We start from the raw sequence: 17,669 nt of genomic DNA on the forward strand, positions 1-17,669 counted from the left end.
AGCCAGCAAGCAGGTAGCAATGAAAGTAGGAATCTTTCTTTTTAACCCTGTAAGGGGGTGGTGCACTGTACCCGAAGATACTGCCATATCGGGTCAATGCATAGGGCGACGGAAGCAAGCTTCGAAATCGGCCCCCGTTCTCAAAAATCCATTTAATATATGGTCCCCAGATAGGGGACGTATCAGATATTAAACTGATAAGAACAGATACTACACTTGATCTTAGCCAAAAGGCCGAGAAGCGATAACCGTGAAAGGGGCGGGCCCAACAAGGTCCCCTTCATGGGCACTATCACTGCTTGCTGTCAGGGAGGCTGCCAGACAATTTTCCATGCACACTCTGGGCTGGGGGGCAGTCAACCACCAGTACACACAGCAGAACCTAAACCCATACCATTATTGCTAAGCAGCAAGACAGGGGCCCATTGCACTCCCACGGGGCCTTTTTAAATGCAATCCATAACCCGGATTTGCCAGGAACCCTTCTTACTCCTCCTACTTGCATGTGACACTGGGCTTAGGATCTGCATAGGAAACACACACACAAGCACACACCTACCTTTGTTGCCTGCAGATGCCTCCTTGGCTGTCCCCAAACGGTATCAAACCAACACCCACGGGAAGCTGTAAGCATAGAGGACATGCCTGCACCCCATTGGACTTACCTGTGTGGGTTAAATCCGGGTTATTTGACAACCTATGGCGGTGATGGTTCTGCTCAGGCAGAGCAGTGCTGATGCTCCTCATAAAGCTGTCGCTGCTGTGAAGGTTCTAGGTGACATCACAAATCCCTTTGGTTACATACACAACAAAGCTGGGTTGTTGTTGTTTACACTCTGCAAGGCCTGTGGAAGTGAGTGACATCATAGCACTGTAGTTCTGAGGGTTCAAGATGGATGCAACAATCTCCTGTTGCTTCTATGAAGGCCGTAATAGACGACATCACCAAACAGCTCCATAGTCACATACACAGCAAAGGAGAGATGTTGTTTACACCTAGTGATGTCAGTGGTATTGAGTGACATCACAGCACAGTGCTAAGGCTCCTGGGCCTGGACACAGCAGCGGCTGCAATATCTCAACGGAGAATACGTTTATATCTATGTGTGTGTGTGCGCATATATATATATATATATATATATATATATATATATATATATATTTCTCCGCCGAAATCACTTTTAAACCCATTTCCACCTTTTTTTCCCTTCTCTTCCTCTTACTTTTTTTTCACGTTTTTTTACGTTTTTCTCCTTTTCGCCTCTTTTCTGGGCGTATTATTCTTCTTTTTCTTCTTTTTTTTCGTCTAATGCATACCCCATCAGTGCAGCAATGCTTATTCAATACCGCCAGCAGATGGAGACACTGGGGGATAATTTTCTAAGGATTTATACTGATTTTTCCTGTCTGAATTTGTCGCACAGAAAGTTGCAGGCCAAATATGTGTGACATTTCTGCGACTTTAGCTTCTAGAGCATTTTTACAACATTATACATAGGTGCTGAATACATAAAAAGCGACTGTTCAGCGACAGACAAGTCGCATCGGCTGAAAGTAGGCCAGAATGTCAGTCCATGTTGGAGCAGGTTTAGATACAGTCTAAAGCATAGATCTCAAAGTCTGTGCACAGAATTTAGCAAGGGCCTCGCACCTTCTGATGCATCAGGTAGGTGCACAATAGCATAGCCTAACCCTCTGTACTTTGGTCTATATTGATGCGGGACATAGACAGCCAGCTGATGACCAATCCATTAGTGCAATGGATGGCTGGAAGCATTTGTCTTTGCCTTTGCAATACCACAGAAGCAATGCATGGTCAATGTACAGCAATGACACACCTGTGTGAACAGCCAGGAGACCCCCCCCCCCATGTTATATGTTATGTTACATAGTTACATAGTTAGTACGGTCGAAAAAAGACATATGTCCATCACGTTCAACCAGGGAATTAAGGGGTAGGGGTGTGGCGCGATATTGGGGAAGGGATGAGATTTTATATTTCTTCATAAGCATTAATCTTATTTTGTCAATTAGGAACATTCAGCACCCACCCGCTATCAAGGCAGCTGCCTATCATGTCATGCCCTACCTGCACAGGTGTGCTGGCTACTCAAATGATCCAATTAAGGAGGCCATTTAGTCAGCAGCAGCAGAAGTCCTGTGCCCAACAGGGGCCAGACACAAGCAGAAGCAGAAGCAGCAGAAGCAGCAGCAGCACCACCTTTTGTTTTTTGGCTGCAGCAGCAGCAAGGCCCACAGGGCTGGCTAGCTGGCTAGCCAGCAAGCAGGTAGCAATGAAAGTAGGAATCTTTCTTTTTAACCCTGTAAGGGGGTGGTGCACTGTACCCGAAGATACTGCCATATCGGGTCAATGCATAGGGCGACGGAAGCAAGCTTCGAAATCGGCCCCCGTTCTCAAAAATCCATTTAATATATGGTCCCCAGATAGGGGACGTATCAGATATTAAACTGATAAGAACAGATACTACACTTGATCTTAGCCAAAAGGCCGAGAAGCGATAACCGTGAAAGGGGCGGGCCCAACAAGGTCCCCTTCATGGGCACTATCACTGCTTGCTGTCAGGGAGGCTGCCAGACAATTTTCCATGCACACTCTGGGCTGGGGGGCAGTCAACCACCAGTACACACAGCAGAACCTAAACCCATACCATTATTGCTAAGCAGCAAGACAGGGGCCCATTGCACTCCCACGGGGCCTTTTTAAATGCAATCCATAACCCGGATTTGCCAGGAACCCTTCTTACTCCTCCTACTTGCATGTGACACTGGGCTTAGGATCTGCATAGGAAACACACACACAAGCACACACCTACCTTTGTTGCCTGCAGATGCCTCCTTGGCTGTCCCCAAACGGTATCAAACCAACACCCACGGGAAGCTGTAAGCATAGAGGACATGCCTGCACCCCATTGGACTTACCTGTGTGGGTTAAATCCGGGTTATTTGACAACCTATGGCGGTGATGGTTCTGCTCAGGCAGAGCAGTGCTGATGCTCCTCATAAAGCTGTCGCTGCTGTGAAGGTTCTAGGTGACATCACAAATCCCTTTGGTTACATACACAACAAAGCTGGGTTGTTGTTGTTTACACTCTGCAAGGCCTGTGGAAGTGAGTGACATCATAGCACTGTAGTTCTGAGGGTTCAAGATGGATGCAACAATCTCCTGTTGCTTCTATGAAGGCCGTAATAGACGACATCACCAAACAGCTCCATAGTCACATACACAGCAAAGGAGAGATGTTGTTTACACCTAGTGATGTCAGTGGTATTGAGTGACATCACAGCACAGTGCTAAGGCTCCTGGGCCTGGACACAGCAGCGGCTGCAATATCTCAACGGAGAATACGTTTATATCTATGTGTGTGTGTGCGCATATATATATATATATATATATATATATATATATATATATATATATATTTCTCCGCCGAAATCACTTTTAAACCCATTTCCACCTTTTTTTCCCTTCTCTTCCTCTTACTTTTTTTTCACGTTTTTTTACGTTTTTCTCCTTTTCGCCTCTTTTCTGGGCGTATTATTCTTCTTTTTCTTCTTTTTTTTCGTCTAATGCATACCCCATCAGTGCAGCAATGCTTATTCAATACCGCCAGCAGATGGAGACACTGGGGGATAATTTTCTAAGGATTTATACTGATTTTTCCTGTCTGAATTTGTCGCACAGAAAGTTGCAGGCCAAATATGTGTGACATTTCTGCGACTTTAGCTTCTAGAGCATTTTTACAACATTATACATAGGTGCTGAATACATAAAAAGCGACTGTTCAGCGACAGACAAGTCGCATCGGCTGAAAGTAGGCCAGAATGTCAGTCCATGTTGGAGCAGGTTTAGATACAGTCTAAAGCATAGATCTCAAAGTCTGTGCACAGAATTTAGCAAGGGCCTCGCACCTTCTGATGCATCAGGTAGGTGCACAATAGCATAGCCTAACCCTCTGTACTTTGGTCTATATTGATGCGGGACATAGACAGCCAGCTGATGACCAATCCATTAGTGCAATGGATGGCTGGAAGCATTTGTCTTTGCCTTTGCAATACCACAGAAGCAATGCATGGTCAATGTACAGCAATGACACACCTGTGTGAACAGCCAGGAGACCCCCCCCCCCCCCATGTTATGTTACATAGTTACATAGTTAGTACGGTCGAAAAAAGACATATGTCCATCACGTTCAACCAGGGAATTAAGGGGTAGGGGTGTGGCGCGATATTGGGGAAGGGATGAGATTTTATATTTCTTCATAAGCATTAATCTTATTTTGTCAATTAGGAACATTCAGCACCCACCCGCTATCAAGGCAGCTGCCTATCATGTCATGCCCTACCTGCACAGGTGTGCTGGCTACTCAAATGATCCAATTAAGGAGGCCATTTAGTCAGCAGCAGCAGAAGTCCTGTGCCTGGACGCTCCAACAGGGGCCAGACACAAGCAGAAGCAGAAGCAGCAGAAGCAGCAGCAGCACCACCTTTTGTTTTTTGGCTGCAGCAGCAGCAAGGCCCACAGGGCTGGCTAGCTGGCTAGCCAGCAAGCAGGTAGCAATGAAAGTAGGAATCTTTCTTTTTAACCCTGTAAGGGGGTGGTGCACTGTACCCGAAGATACTGCCATATCGGGTCAATGCATAGGGCGACGGAAGCAAGCTTCGAAATCGGCCCCCGTTCTCAAAAATCCATTTAATATATGGTCCCCAGATAGGGGACGTATCAGATATTAAACTGATAAGAACAGATACTACACTTGATCTTAGCCAAAAGGCCGAGAAGCGATAACCGTGAAAGGGGCGGGCCCAACAAGGTCCCCTTCATGGGCACTATCACTGCTTGCTGTCAGGGAGGCTGCCAGACAATTTTCCATGCACACTCTGGGCTGGGGGGCAGTCAACCACCAGTACACACAGCAGAACCTAAACCCATACCATTATTGCTAAGCAGCAAGACAGGGGCCCATTGCACTCCCACGGGGCCTTTTTAAATGCAATCCATAACCCGGATTTGCCAGGAACCCTTCTTACTCCTCCTACTTGCATGTGACACTGGGCTTAGGATCTGCATAGGAAACACACACACAAGCACACACCTACCTTTGTTGCCTGCAGATGCCTCCTTGGCTGTCCCCAAACGGTATCAAACCAACACCCACGGGAAGCTGTAAGCATAGAGGACATGCCTGCACCCCATTGGACTTACCTGTGTGGGTTAAATCCGGGTTATTTGACAACCTATGGCGGTGATGGTTCTGCTCAGGCAGAGCAGTGCTGATGCTCCTCATAAAGCTGTCGCTGCTGTGAAGGTTCTAGGTGACATCACAAATCCCTTTGGTTACATACACAACAAAGCTGGGTTGTTGTTGTTTACACTCTGCAAGGCCTGTGGAAGTGAGTGACATCATAGCACTGTAGTTCTGAGGGTTCAAGATGGATGCAACAATCTCCTGTTGCTTCTATGAAGGCCGTAATAGACGACATCACCAAACAGCTCCATAGTCACATACACAGCAAAGGAGAGATGTTGTTTACACCTAGTGATGTCAGTGGTATTGAGTGACATCACAGCACAGTGCTAAGGCTCCTGGGCCTGGACACAGCAGCGGCTGCAATATCTCAACGGAGAATACGTTTATATCTATGTGTGTGTGTGCGCATATATATATATATATATATATATATATATATATATATATATATATATTTCTCCGCCGAAATCACTTTTAAACCCATTTCCACCTTTTTTTCCCTTCTCTTCCTCTTACTTTTTTTTCAAGTTTTTTTACGTTTTTCTCCTTTTCGCCTCTTTTCTGGGCGTATTATTCTTCTTTTTCTTCTTTTTTTTCGTCTAATGCATACCCCATCAGTGCAGCAATGCTTATTCAATACCGCCAGCAGATGGAGACACTGGGGGATAATTTTCTAAGGATTTATACTGATTTTTCCTGTCTGAATTTGTCGCACAGAAAGTTGCAGGCCAAACATGTGTGACATTTCTGCGACTTTAGCTTCTAGAGCATTTTTACAACATTATACATAGGTGCTGAATACATAAAAAGCGACTGTTCAGCGACAGACAAGTCGCATCGGCTGAAAGTAGGCCAGAATGTCAGTCCATGTTGGAGCAGGTTTAGATACAGTCTAAAGCATAGATCTCAAAGTCTGTGCACAGAATTTAGCAAGGGCCTCGCACCTTCTGATGCATCAGGTAGGTGCACAATAGCATAGCCTAACCCTCTGTACTTTGGTCTATATTGATGCGGGACATAGACAGCCAGCTGATGACCAATCCATTAGTGCAATGGATGGCTGGAAGCATTTGTCTTTGCCTTTGCAATACCACAGAAGCAATGCATGGTCAATGTACAGCAATGACACACCTGTGTGAACAGCCAGGAGACCCCCCCCCCATGTTATGTTACATAGTTACATAGTTAGTACGGTCGAAAAAAGACATATGTCCATCACGTTCAACCAGGGAATTAAGGGGTAGGGGTGTGGCGCGATATTGGGGAAGGGATGAGATTTTATATTTCTTCATAAGCATTAATCTTATTTTGTCAATTAGGAACATTCAGCACCCACCCGCTATCAAGGCAGCTGCCTATCATGTCATGCCCTACCTGCACAGGTGTGCTGGCTACTCAAATGATCCAATTAAGGAGGCCATTTAGTCAGCAGCAGCAGAAGTCCTGTGCCTGGACGCTCCAACAGGGGCCAGACACAAGCAGAAGCAGAAGCAGCAGAAGCAGCAGCAGCACCACCTTTTGTTTTTTGGCTGCAGCAGCAGCAAGGCCCACAGGGCTGGCTAGCTGGCTAGCCAGCAAGCAGGTAGCAATGAAAGTAGGAATCTTTCTTTTTAACCCTGTAAGGGGGTGGTGCACTGTACCCGAAGATACTGCCATATCGGGTCAATGCATAGGGCGACGGAAGCAAGCTTCGAAATCGGCCCCCGTTCTCAAAAATCCATTTAATATATGGTCCCCAGATAGGGGACGTATCAGATATTAAACTGATAAGAACAGATACTACACTTGATCTTAGCCAAAAGGCCGAGAAGCGATAACCGTGAAAGGGGCGGGCCCAACAAGGTCCCCTTCATGGGCACTATCACTGCTTGCTGTCAGGGAGGCTGCCAGACAATTTTCCATGCACACTCTGGGCTGGGGGGCAGTCAACCACCAGTACACACAGCAGAACCTAAACCCATACCATTATTGCTAAGCAGCAAGACAGGGGCCCATTGCACTCCCACGGGGCCTTTTTAAATGCAATCCATAACCCGGATTTGCCAGGAACCCTTCTTACTCCTCCTACTTGCATGTGACACTGGGCTTAGGATCTGCATAGGAAACACACACACAAGCACACACCTACCTTTGTTGCCTGCAGATGCCTCCTTGGCTGTCCCCAAACGGTATCAAACCAACACCCACGGGAAGCTGTAAGCATAGAGGACATGCCTGCACCCCATTGGACTTACCTGTGTGGGTTAAATCCGGGTTATTTGACAACCTATGGCGGTGATGGTTCTGCTCAGGCAGAGCAGTGCTGATGCTCCTCATAAAGCTGTCGCTGCTGTGAAGGTTCTAGGTGACATCACAAATCCCTTTGGTTACATACACAACAAAGCTGGGTTGTTGTTGTTTACACTCTGCAAGGCCTGTGGAAGTGAGTGACATCATAGCACTGTAGTTCTGAGGGTTCAAGATGGATGCAACAATCTCCTGTTGCTTCTATGAAGGCCGTAATAGACGACATCACCAAACAGCTCCATAGTCACATACACAGCAAAGGAGAGATGTTGTTTACACCTAGTGATGTCAGTGGTATTGAGTGACATCACAGCACAGTGCTAAGGCTCCTGGGCCTGGACACAGCAGCGGCTGCAATATCTCAACGGAGAATACGTTTATATCTATGTGTGTGTGTGCGCATATATATATATATATATATATATATATATATATATATATATATATATTTCTCCGCCGAAATCACTTTTAAACCCATTTCCACCTTTTTTTCCCTTCTCTTCCTCTTACTTTTTTTTCACGTTTTTTTACGTTTTTCTCCTTTTCGCCTCTTTTCTGGGCGTATTATTCTTCTTTTTCTTCTTTTTTTTCGTCTAATGCATACCCCATCAGTGCAGCAATGCTTATTCAATACCGCCAGCAGATGGAGACACTGGGGGATAATTTTCTAAGGATTTATACTGATTTTTCCTGTCTGAATTTGTCGCACAGAAAGTTGCAGGCCAAATATGTGTGACATTTCTGCGACTTTAGCTTCTAGAGCATTTTTACAACATTATACATAGGTGCTGAATACATAAAAAGCGACTGTTCAGCTACAGACAAGTCGCATCGGCTGAAAGTAGGCCAGAATGTCAGTCCATGTTGGAGCAGGTTTAGATACAGTCTAAAGCATAGATCTCAAAGTCTGTGCACAGAATTTAGCAAGGGCCTCGCACCTTCTGATGCATCAGGTAGGTGCACAATAGCATAGCCTAACCCTCTGTACTTTGGTCTATATTGATGCGGGACATAGACAGCCAGCTGATGACCAATCCATTAGTGCAATGGATGGCTGGAAGCATTTGTCTTTGCCTTTGCAATACCACAGAAGCAATGCATGGTCAATGTACAGCAATGACACACCTGTGTGAACAGCCAGGAGACCCCCCCCCCCCCATGTTATGTTACATAGTTACATAGTTAGTACGGTCGAAAAAAGACATATGTCCATCACGTTCAACCAGGGAATTAAGGGGTAGGGGTGTGGCGCGATATTGGGGAAGGGATGAGATTTTATATTTCTTCATAAGCATTAATCTTATTTTGTCAATTAGGAACATTCAGCACCCACCCGCTATCAAGGCAGCTGCCTATCATGTCATGCCCTACCTGCACAGGTGTGCTGGCTACTCAAATGATCCAATTAAGGAGGCCATTTAGTCAGCAGCAGCAGAAGTCCTGTGCCTGGACGCTCCAACAGGGGCCAGACACAAGCAGAAGCAGCAGAAGCAGCAGCAGCACCACCTTTTGTTTTTTGGCTGCAGCAGCAGCAAGGCCCACAGGGCTGGCTAGCTGGCTAGCCAGCAAGCAGGTAGCAATGAAAGTAGGAATCTTTCTTTTTAACCCTGTAAGGGGGTGGTGCACTGTACCCGAAGATACTGCCATATCGGGTCAATGCATAGGGCGACGGAAGCAAGCTTCGAAATCGGCCCCCGTTCTCAAAAATCCATTTAATATATGGTCCCCAGATAGGGGACGTATCAGATATTAAACTGATAAGAACAGATACTACACTTGATCTTAGCCAAAAGGCCGAGAAGCGATAACCGTGAAAGGGGCGGGCCCAACAAGGTCCCCTTCATGGGCACTATCACTGCTTGCTGTCAGGGAGGCTGCCAGACAATTTTCCATGCACACTCTGGGCTGGGGGGCAGTCAACCACCAGTACACACAGCAGAACCTAAACCCATACCATTATTGCTAAGCAGCAAGACAGGGGCCCATTGCACTCCCACGGGGCCTTTTTAAATGCAATCCATAACCCGGATTTGCCAGGAACCCTTCTTACTCCTCCTACTTGCATGTGACACTGGGCTTAGGATCTGCATAGGAAACACACACACAAGCACACACCTACCTTTGTTGCCTGCAGATGCCTCCTTGGCTGTCCCCAAACGGTATCAAACCAACACCCACGGGAAGCTGTAAGCATAGAGGACATGCCTGCACCCCATTGGACTTACCTGTGTGGGTTAAATCCGGGTTATTTGACAACCTATGGCGGTGATGGTTCTGCTCAGGCAGAGCAGTGCTGATGCTCCTCATAAAGCTGTCGCTGCTGTGAAGGTTCTAGGTGACATCACAAATCCCTTTGGTTACATACACAACAAAGCTGGGTTGTTGTTGTTTACACTCTGCAAGGCCTGTGGAAGTGAGTGACATCATAGCACTGTAGTTCTGAGGGTTCAAGATGGATGCAACAATCTCCTGTTGCTTCTATGAAGGCCGTAATAGACGACATCACCAAACAGCTCCATAGTCACATACACAGCAAAGGAGAGATGTTGTTTACACCTAGTGATGTCAGTGGTATTGAGTGACATCACAGCACAGTGCTAAGGCTCCTGGGCCTGGACACAGCAGCGGCTGCAATATCTCAACGGAGAATACGTTTATATCTATGTGTGTGTGTGCGCATATATATATATATATATATATATATATATATATATATATATTTCTCCGCCGAAATCACTTTTAAACCCATTTCCACCTTTTTTTCCCTTCTCTTCCTCTTACTTTTTTTTCACGTTTTTTTACGTTTTTCTCCTTTTCGCCTCTTTTCTGGGCGTATTATTCTTCTTTTTCTTCTTTTTTTTCGTCTAATGCATACCCCATCAGTGCAGCAATGCTTATTCAATACCGCCAGCAGATGGAGACACTGGGGGATAATTTTCTAAGGATTTATACTGATTTTTCCTGTCTGAATTTGTCGCACAGAAAGTTGCAGGCCAAATATGTGTGACATTTCTGCGACTTTAGCTTCTAGAGCATTTTTACAACATTATACATAGGTGCTGAATACATAAAAAGCGACTGTTCAGCGACAGACAAGTCGCATCGGCTGAAAGTAGGCCAGAATGTCAGTCCATGTTGGAGCAGGTTTAGATACAGTCTAAAGCATAGATCTCAAAGTCTGTGCACAGAATTTAGCAAGGGCCTCGCACCTTCTGATGCATCAGGTAGGTGCACAATAGCATAGCCTAACCCTCTGTACTTTGGTCTATATTGATGCGGGACATAGACAGCCAGCTGATGACCAATCCATTAGTGCAATGGATGGCTGGAAGCATTTGTCTTTGCCTTTGCAATACCACAGAAGCAATGCATGGTCAATGTACAGCAATGACACACCTGTGTGAACAGCCAGGAGACCCCCCCCCCCCATGTTATGTTACATAGTTACATAGTTAGTACGGTCGAAAAAAGACATATGTCCATCACGTTCAACCAGGGAATTAAGGGGTAGGGGTGTGGCGCGATATTGGGGAAGGGATGAGATTTTATATTTCTTCATAAGCATTAATCTTATTTTGTCAATTAGGAACATTCAGCACCCACCCGCTATCAAGGCAGCTGCCTATCATGTCATGCCCTACCTGCACAGGTGTGCTGGCTACTCAAATGATCCAATTAAGGAGGCCATTTAGTCAGCAGCAGCAGAAGTCCTGTGCCTGGACGCTCCAACAGGGGCCAGACACAAGCAGAAGCAGCAGAAGCAGCAGCAGCACCACCTTTTGTTTTTTGGCTGCAGCAGCAGCAAGGCCCACAGGGCTGGCTAGCTGGCTAGCCAGCAAGCAGGTAGCAATGAAAGTAGGAATCTTTCTTTTTAACCCTGTAAGGGGGTGGTGCACTGTACCCGAAGATACTGCCATATCGGGTCAATGCATAGGGCGACGGAAGCAAGCTTCGAAATCGGCCCCCGTTCTCAAAAATCCATTTAATATATGGTCCCCAGATAGGGGACGTATCAGATATTAAACTGATAAGAACAGATACTACACTTGATCTTAGCCAAAAGGCCGAGAAGCGATAACCGTGAAAGGGGCGGGCCCAACAAGGTCCCCTTCATGGGCACTATCACTGCTTGCTGTCAGGGAGGCTGCCAGACAATTTTCCATGCACACTCTGGGCTGGGGGGCAGTCAACCACCAGTACACACAGCAGAACCTAAACCCATACCATTATTGCTAAGCAGCAAGACAGGGGCCCATTGCACTCCCACGGGGCCTTTTTAAATGCAATCCATAACCCGGATTTGCCAGGAACCCTTCTTACTCCTCCTACTTGCATGTGACACTGGGCTTAGGATCTGCATAGGAAACACACACACAAGCACACACCTACCTTTGTTGCCTGCAGATGCCTCCTTGGCTGTCCCCAAACGGTATCAAACCAACACCCACGGGAAGCTGTAAGCATAGAGGACATGCCTGCACCCCATTGGACTTACCTGTGTGGGTTAAATCCGGGTTATTTGACAACCTATGGCGGTGATGGTTCTGCTCAGGCAGAGCAGTGCTGATGCTCCTCATAAAGCTGTCGCTGCTGTGAAGGTTCTAGGTGACATCACAAATCCCTTTGGTTACATACACAACAAAGCTGGGTTGTTGTTGTTTACACTCTGCAAGGCCTGTGGAAGTGAGTGACATCATAGCACTGTAGTTCTGAGGGTTCAAGATGGATGCAACAATCTCCTGTTGCTTCTATGAAGGCCGTAATAGACGACATCACCAAACAGCTCCATAGTCACATACACAGCAAAGGAGAGATGTTGTTTACACCTAGTGATGTCAGTGGTATTGAGTGACATCACAGCACAGTGCTAAGGCTCCTGGGCCTGGACACAGCAGCGGCTGCAATATCTCAACGGAGAATACGTTTATATCTATGTGTGTGTGTGCGCATATATATATATATATATATATATATATATATATATATATATATTTCTCCGCCGAAATCACTTTTAAACCCATTTCCACCTTTTTTTCCCTTCTCTTCCTCTTACTTTTTTTTCACGTTTTTTTACGTTTTTCTCCTTTTCGCCTCTTTTCTGGGCGTATTATTCTTCTTTTTCTTCTTTTTTTTCGTCTAATGCATACCCCATCAGTGCAGCAATGCTTATTCAATACCGCCAGCAGATGGAGACACTGGGGGATAATTTTCTAAGGATTTATACTGATTTTTCCTGTCTGAATTTGTCGCACAGAAAGTTGCAGGCCAAATATGTGTGACATTTCTGCGACTTTAGCTTCTAGAGCATTTTTACAACATTATACATAGGTGCTGAATACATAAAAAGCGACTGTTCAGCGACAGACAAGTCGCATCGGCTGAAAGTAGGCCAGAATGTCAGTCCATGTTGGAGCAGGTTTAGATACAGTCTAAAGCATAGATCTCAAAGTCTGTGCACAGAATTTAGCAAGGGCCTCGCACCTTCTGATGCATCAGGTAGGTGCACAATAGCATAGCCTAACCCTCTGTACTTTGGTCTATATTGATGCGGGACATAGACAGCCAGCTGATGACCAATCCATTAGTGCAATGGATGGCTGGAAGCATTTGTCTTTGCCTTTGCAATACCACAGAAGCAATGCATGGTCAATGTACAGCAATGACACACCTGTGTGAACAGCCAGGAGACCCCCCCCCCCCATGTTATGTTACATAGTTACATAGTTAGTACGGTCGAAAAAAGACATATGTCCATCACGTTCAACCAGGGAATTAAGGGGTAGGGGTGTGGCGCGATATTGGGGAAGGGATGAGATTTTATATTTCTTCATAAGCATTAATCTTATTTTGTCAATTAGGAACATTCAGCACCCACCCGCTATCAAGGCAGCTGCCTATCATGTCATGCCCTACCTGCACAGGTGTGCTGGCTACTCAAATGATCCAATTAAGGAGGCCATTTAGTCAGCAGCAGCAGAAGTCCTGTGCCTGGACGCTCCAACAGGGGCCAGACACAAGCAGAAGCAGAAGCAGCAGAAGCAGCAGCAGCACCACCTTTTGTTTTTTGGCTGCAGCAGCAGCAAGGCCCACAGGGCTGGCTAGCTGGCTAGCCAGCAAGCAGGTAGCAATGAAAGTAGGAATCTTTCTTTTTAACCCTGTAAGGGGGTGGTGCACTGTACCCGAAGATACTGCCATATCGGGTCAATGCATAGGGCGACGGAAGCAAGCTTCGAAATCGGCCCCCGTTCTCAAAAATCCATTTAATATATGGTCCCCAGATAGGGGACGTATCAGATATTAAACTGATAAGAACAGATACTACACTTGATCTTAGCCAAAAGGCCGAGAAGCGATAACCGTGAAAGGGGCGGGCCCAACAAGGTCCCCTTCATGGGCACTATCACTGCTTGCTGTCAGGGAGGCTGCCAGACAATTTTCCATGCACACTCTGGGCTGGGGGGCAGTCAACCACCAGTACACACAGCAGAACCTAAACCCATACCATTATTGCTAAGCAGCAAGACAGGGGCCCATTGCACTCCCACGGGGCCTTTTTAAATGCAATCCATAACCCGGATTTGCCAGGAACCCTTCTTACTCCTCCTACTTGCATGTGACACTGGGCTTAGGATCTGCATAGGAAACACACACACAAGCACACACCTACCTTTGTTGCCTGCAGATGCCTCCTTGGCTGTCCCCAAACGGTATCAAACCAACACCCACGGGAAGCTGTAAGCATAGAGGACATGCCTGCACCCCATTGGACTTACCTGTGTGGGTTAAATCCGGGTTATTTGACAACCTATGGCGGTGATGGTTCTGCTCAGGCAGAGCAGTGCTGATGCTCCTCATAAAGCTGTCGCTGCTGTGAAGGTTCTAGGTGACATCACAAATCCCTTTGGTTACATACACAACAAAGCTGGGTTGTTGTTGTTTACACTCTGCAAGGCCTGTGGAAGTGAGTGACATCATAGCACTGTAGTTCTGAGGGTTCAAGATGGATGCAACAATCTCCTGTTGCTTCTATGAAGGCCGTAATAGACGACATCACCAAACAGCTCCATAGTCACATACACAGCAAAGGAGAGATGTTGTTTACACCTAGTGATGTCAGTGGTATTGAGTGACATCACAGCACAGTGCTAAGGCTCCTGGGCCTGGACACAGCAGCGGCTGCAATATCTCAACGGAGAATACGTTTATATCTATGTGTGTGTGTGCGCATATATATATATATATATATATATATATATATATATATATTTCTCCGCCGAAATCACTTTTAAACCCATTTCCACCTTTTTTTCCCTTCTCTTCCTCTTACTTTTTTTTCACGTTTTTTTACGTTTTTCTCCTTTTCGCCTCTTTTCTGGGCGTATTATTCTTCTTTTTCTTCTTTTTTTTCGTCTAATGCATACCCCATCAGTGCAGCAATGCTTATTCAATACCGCCAGCAGATGGAGACACTGGGGGATAATTTTCTAAGGATTTATACTGATTTTTCCTGTCTGAATTTGTCGCACAGAAAGTTGCAGGCCAAATATGTGTGACATTTCTGCGACTTTAGCTTCTAGAGCATTTTTACAACATTATACATAGGTGCTGAATACATAGAAAGCGACTGTTCAGCGACAGACAAGTCGCATCGGCTGAAAGTAGGCCAGAATGTCAGTCCATGTTGGAGCAGGTTTAGATACAGTCTAAAGCATAGATCTCAAAGTCTGTGCACAGAATTTAGCAAGGGCCTCGCACCTTCTGATGCATCAGGTAGGTGCACAATAGCATAGCCTAACCCTCTGTACTTTGGTCTATATTGATGCGGGACATAGACAGCCAGCTGATGACCAATCCATTAGTGCAATGGATGTCTGGAAGCATTTGTCTTTGCCTTTGCAATACCACAGAAGCAATGCATGGTCAATGTACAGCAATGACACACCTGTGTGAACAGCCAGGAGACCCCCCCCCCATGTTATGTTACATAGTTACATAGTTAGTACGGTCGAAAAAAGACATATGTCCATCACGTTCAACCAGGGAATTAAGGGGTAGGGGTGTGGCGCGATATTGGGGAAGGGATGAGATTTTATATTTCTTCATAAGCATTAATCTTATTTTGTCAATTAGGAACATTCAGCACCCACCCGCTATCAAGGCAGCTGCCTATCATGTCATGCCCTACCTGCACAGGTGTGCTGGCTACTCAAATGATCCAATTAAGGAGGCCATTTAGTCAGCAGCAGCAGAAGTCCTGTGCCTGGACGCTCCAACAGGGGCCAGACACAAGCAGAAGCAGAAGCAGCAGAAGCAGCAGCAGCACCACCTTTTGTTTTTTGGCTGCAGCAGCAGCAAGGCCCACAGGGCTGGCTAGCTGGCTAGCCAGCAAGCAGGTAGCAATGAAAGTAGGAATCTTTCTTTTTAACCCTGTAAGGGGGTGGTGCACTGTACCCGAAGATACTGCCATATCGGGTCAATGCATAGGGCGACGGAAGCAAGCTTCGAAATCGGCCCCCGTTCTCAAAAATCCATTTAATATATGGTCCCCAGATAGGGGACGTATCAGATATTAAACTGATAAGAACAGATACTACACTTGATCTTAGCCAAAAGGCCGAGAAGCGATAACCGTGAAAGGGGCGGGCCCAACAAGGTCCCCTTCATGGGCACTATCACTGCTTGCTGTCAGGGAGGCTGCCAGACAATTTTCCATGCACACTCTGGGCTGGGGGGCAGTCAACCACCAGTACACACAGCAGAACCTAAACCCATACCATTATTGCTAAGCAGCAAGACAGGGGCCCATTGCACTCCCACGGGGCCTTTTTAAATGCAATCCATAACCCGGATTTGCCAGGAACCCTTCTTACTCCTCCTACTTGCATGTGACACTGGGCTTAGGATCTGCATAGGAAACACACACACAAGCACACACCTACCTTTGTTGCCTGCAGATGCCTCCTTGGCTGTCCCCAAACGGTATCAAACCAACACCCACGGGAAGCTGTAAGCATAGAGGACATGCCTGCACCCCATTGGACTTACCTGTGTGGGTTAAATCCGGGTTATTTGACAACCTATGGCGGTGATGGTTCTGCTCAGGCAGAGCAGTGCTGATGCTCCTCATAAAGCTGTCGCTGCTGTGAAGGTTCTAGGTGACATCACAAATCCCTTTGGTTACATACACAACAAAGCTGGGTTGTTGTTGTTTACACTCTGCAAGGCCTGTGGAAGTGAGTGACATCATAGCACTGTAGTTCTGAGGGTTCAAGATGGATGCAACAATCTCCTGTTGCTTCTATGAAGGCCGTAATAGACGACATCACCAAACAGCTCCATAGTCACATACACAGCAAAGGAGAGATGTTGTTTACACCTAGTGATGTCAGTGGTATTGAGTGACATCACAGCACAGTGCTAAGGCTCCTGGGCCTGGACACAGCAGCGGCTGCAATATCTCAACGGAGAATACGTTTATATCTATGTGTGTGTGTGCGCATATATATATATATATATATATATATATATATATATATATATATATTTCTCCGCCGAAATCACTTTTAAACCCATTTCCACCTTTTTTTCCCTTCTCTTCCTCTTACTTTTTTTTCACGTTTTTTTACGTTTTTCTCCTTTTCGCCTCTTTTCTGGGCGTATTATTCTTCTTTTTCTTCTTTTTTTTCGTCTAATGCATACCCCATCAGTGCAGCAATGCTTATTCAATACCGCCAGCAGATGGAGACACTGGGGGATAATTTTCTAAGGATTTATACTGATTTTTCCTGTCTGAATTTGTCGCACAGAAAGTTGCAGGCCAAATATGTGTGACATTTCTGCGACTTTAGCTTCTAGAGCATTTTTACAACATTATACATAGGTGCTGAATACATAAAAAGCGACTGTTCAGCGACAGACAAGTCGCATCGGCTGAAAGTAGGCCAGAATGTCAGTCCATGTTGGAGCAGGTTTAGATACAGTCTAAAGCATAGATCTCAAAGTCTGTGCACAGAATTTAGCAAGGGCCTCGCACCTTCTGATGCATCAGGTAGGTGCACAATAGCATAGCCTAACCCTCTGTACTTTGGTCTATATTGATGCGGGACATAGACA

At 46.0% G+C, this 17,669-nt stretch overlaps 8 non-coding genes across 8 annotated transcripts; all 8 read right to left on the bottom strand.

Moving 5' to 3' along the window:
• Positions 1 to 55: 55 nt before the first annotated feature.
• On the bottom strand, positions 56 to 246 carry LOC130333604 (U2 spliceosomal RNA). Its single transcript, XR_008875763.1, has one exon. It is a non-coding gene; the product is annotated as a U2 spliceosomal RNA (small nuclear RNA).
• Positions 247 to 2,330: 2,084 nt separating this feature from the next.
• LOC130333605 (U2 spliceosomal RNA) lies at positions 2,331 to 2,521 on the bottom strand. Its single transcript, XR_008875764.1, has one exon. It is a non-coding gene; the product is annotated as a U2 spliceosomal RNA (small nuclear RNA).
• A 2,093-nt stretch (positions 2,522 to 4,614) lies between these two features.
• Positions 4,615 to 4,805, bottom strand: LOC130333606 (U2 spliceosomal RNA). Its single transcript, XR_008875765.1, has one exon. It is a non-coding gene; the product is annotated as a U2 spliceosomal RNA (small nuclear RNA).
• Positions 4,806 to 6,894: 2,089 nt separating this feature from the next.
• On the bottom strand, positions 6,895 to 7,085 carry LOC130333607 (U2 spliceosomal RNA). Its single transcript, XR_008875766.1, has one exon. It is a non-coding gene; the product is annotated as a U2 spliceosomal RNA (small nuclear RNA).
• A 2,086-nt stretch (positions 7,086 to 9,171) lies between these two features.
• LOC130333479 (U2 spliceosomal RNA) lies at positions 9,172 to 9,362 on the bottom strand. The gene has a single exon (XR_008875655.1). It is a non-coding gene; the product is annotated as a U2 spliceosomal RNA (small nuclear RNA).
• Positions 9,363 to 11,441: 2,079 nt separating this feature from the next.
• On the bottom strand, positions 11,442 to 11,632 carry LOC130333480 (U2 spliceosomal RNA). The gene has a single exon (XR_008875656.1). It is a non-coding gene; the product is annotated as a U2 spliceosomal RNA (small nuclear RNA).
• Positions 11,633 to 13,719: 2,087 nt separating this feature from the next.
• LOC130333481 (U2 spliceosomal RNA) lies at positions 13,720 to 13,910 on the bottom strand. The gene has a single exon (XR_008875657.1). It is a non-coding gene; the product is annotated as a U2 spliceosomal RNA (small nuclear RNA).
• Positions 13,911 to 15,991: 2,081 nt separating this feature from the next.
• Positions 15,992 to 16,182, bottom strand: LOC130333482 (U2 spliceosomal RNA). The gene has a single exon (XR_008875658.1). It is a non-coding gene; the product is annotated as a U2 spliceosomal RNA (small nuclear RNA).
• Between the last annotated feature and the right edge of the window lie 1,487 nt (positions 16,183 to 17,669).

Source organism: Hyla sarda, unplaced genomic scaffold, assembly GCF_029499605.1.
Source record: "Hyla sarda isolate aHylSar1 unplaced genomic scaffold, aHylSar1.hap1 scaffold_412, whole genome shotgun sequence".
NCBI classification, from domain to species: domain Eukaryota; kingdom Metazoa; phylum Chordata; class Amphibia; order Anura; family Hylidae; genus Hyla; species Hyla sarda.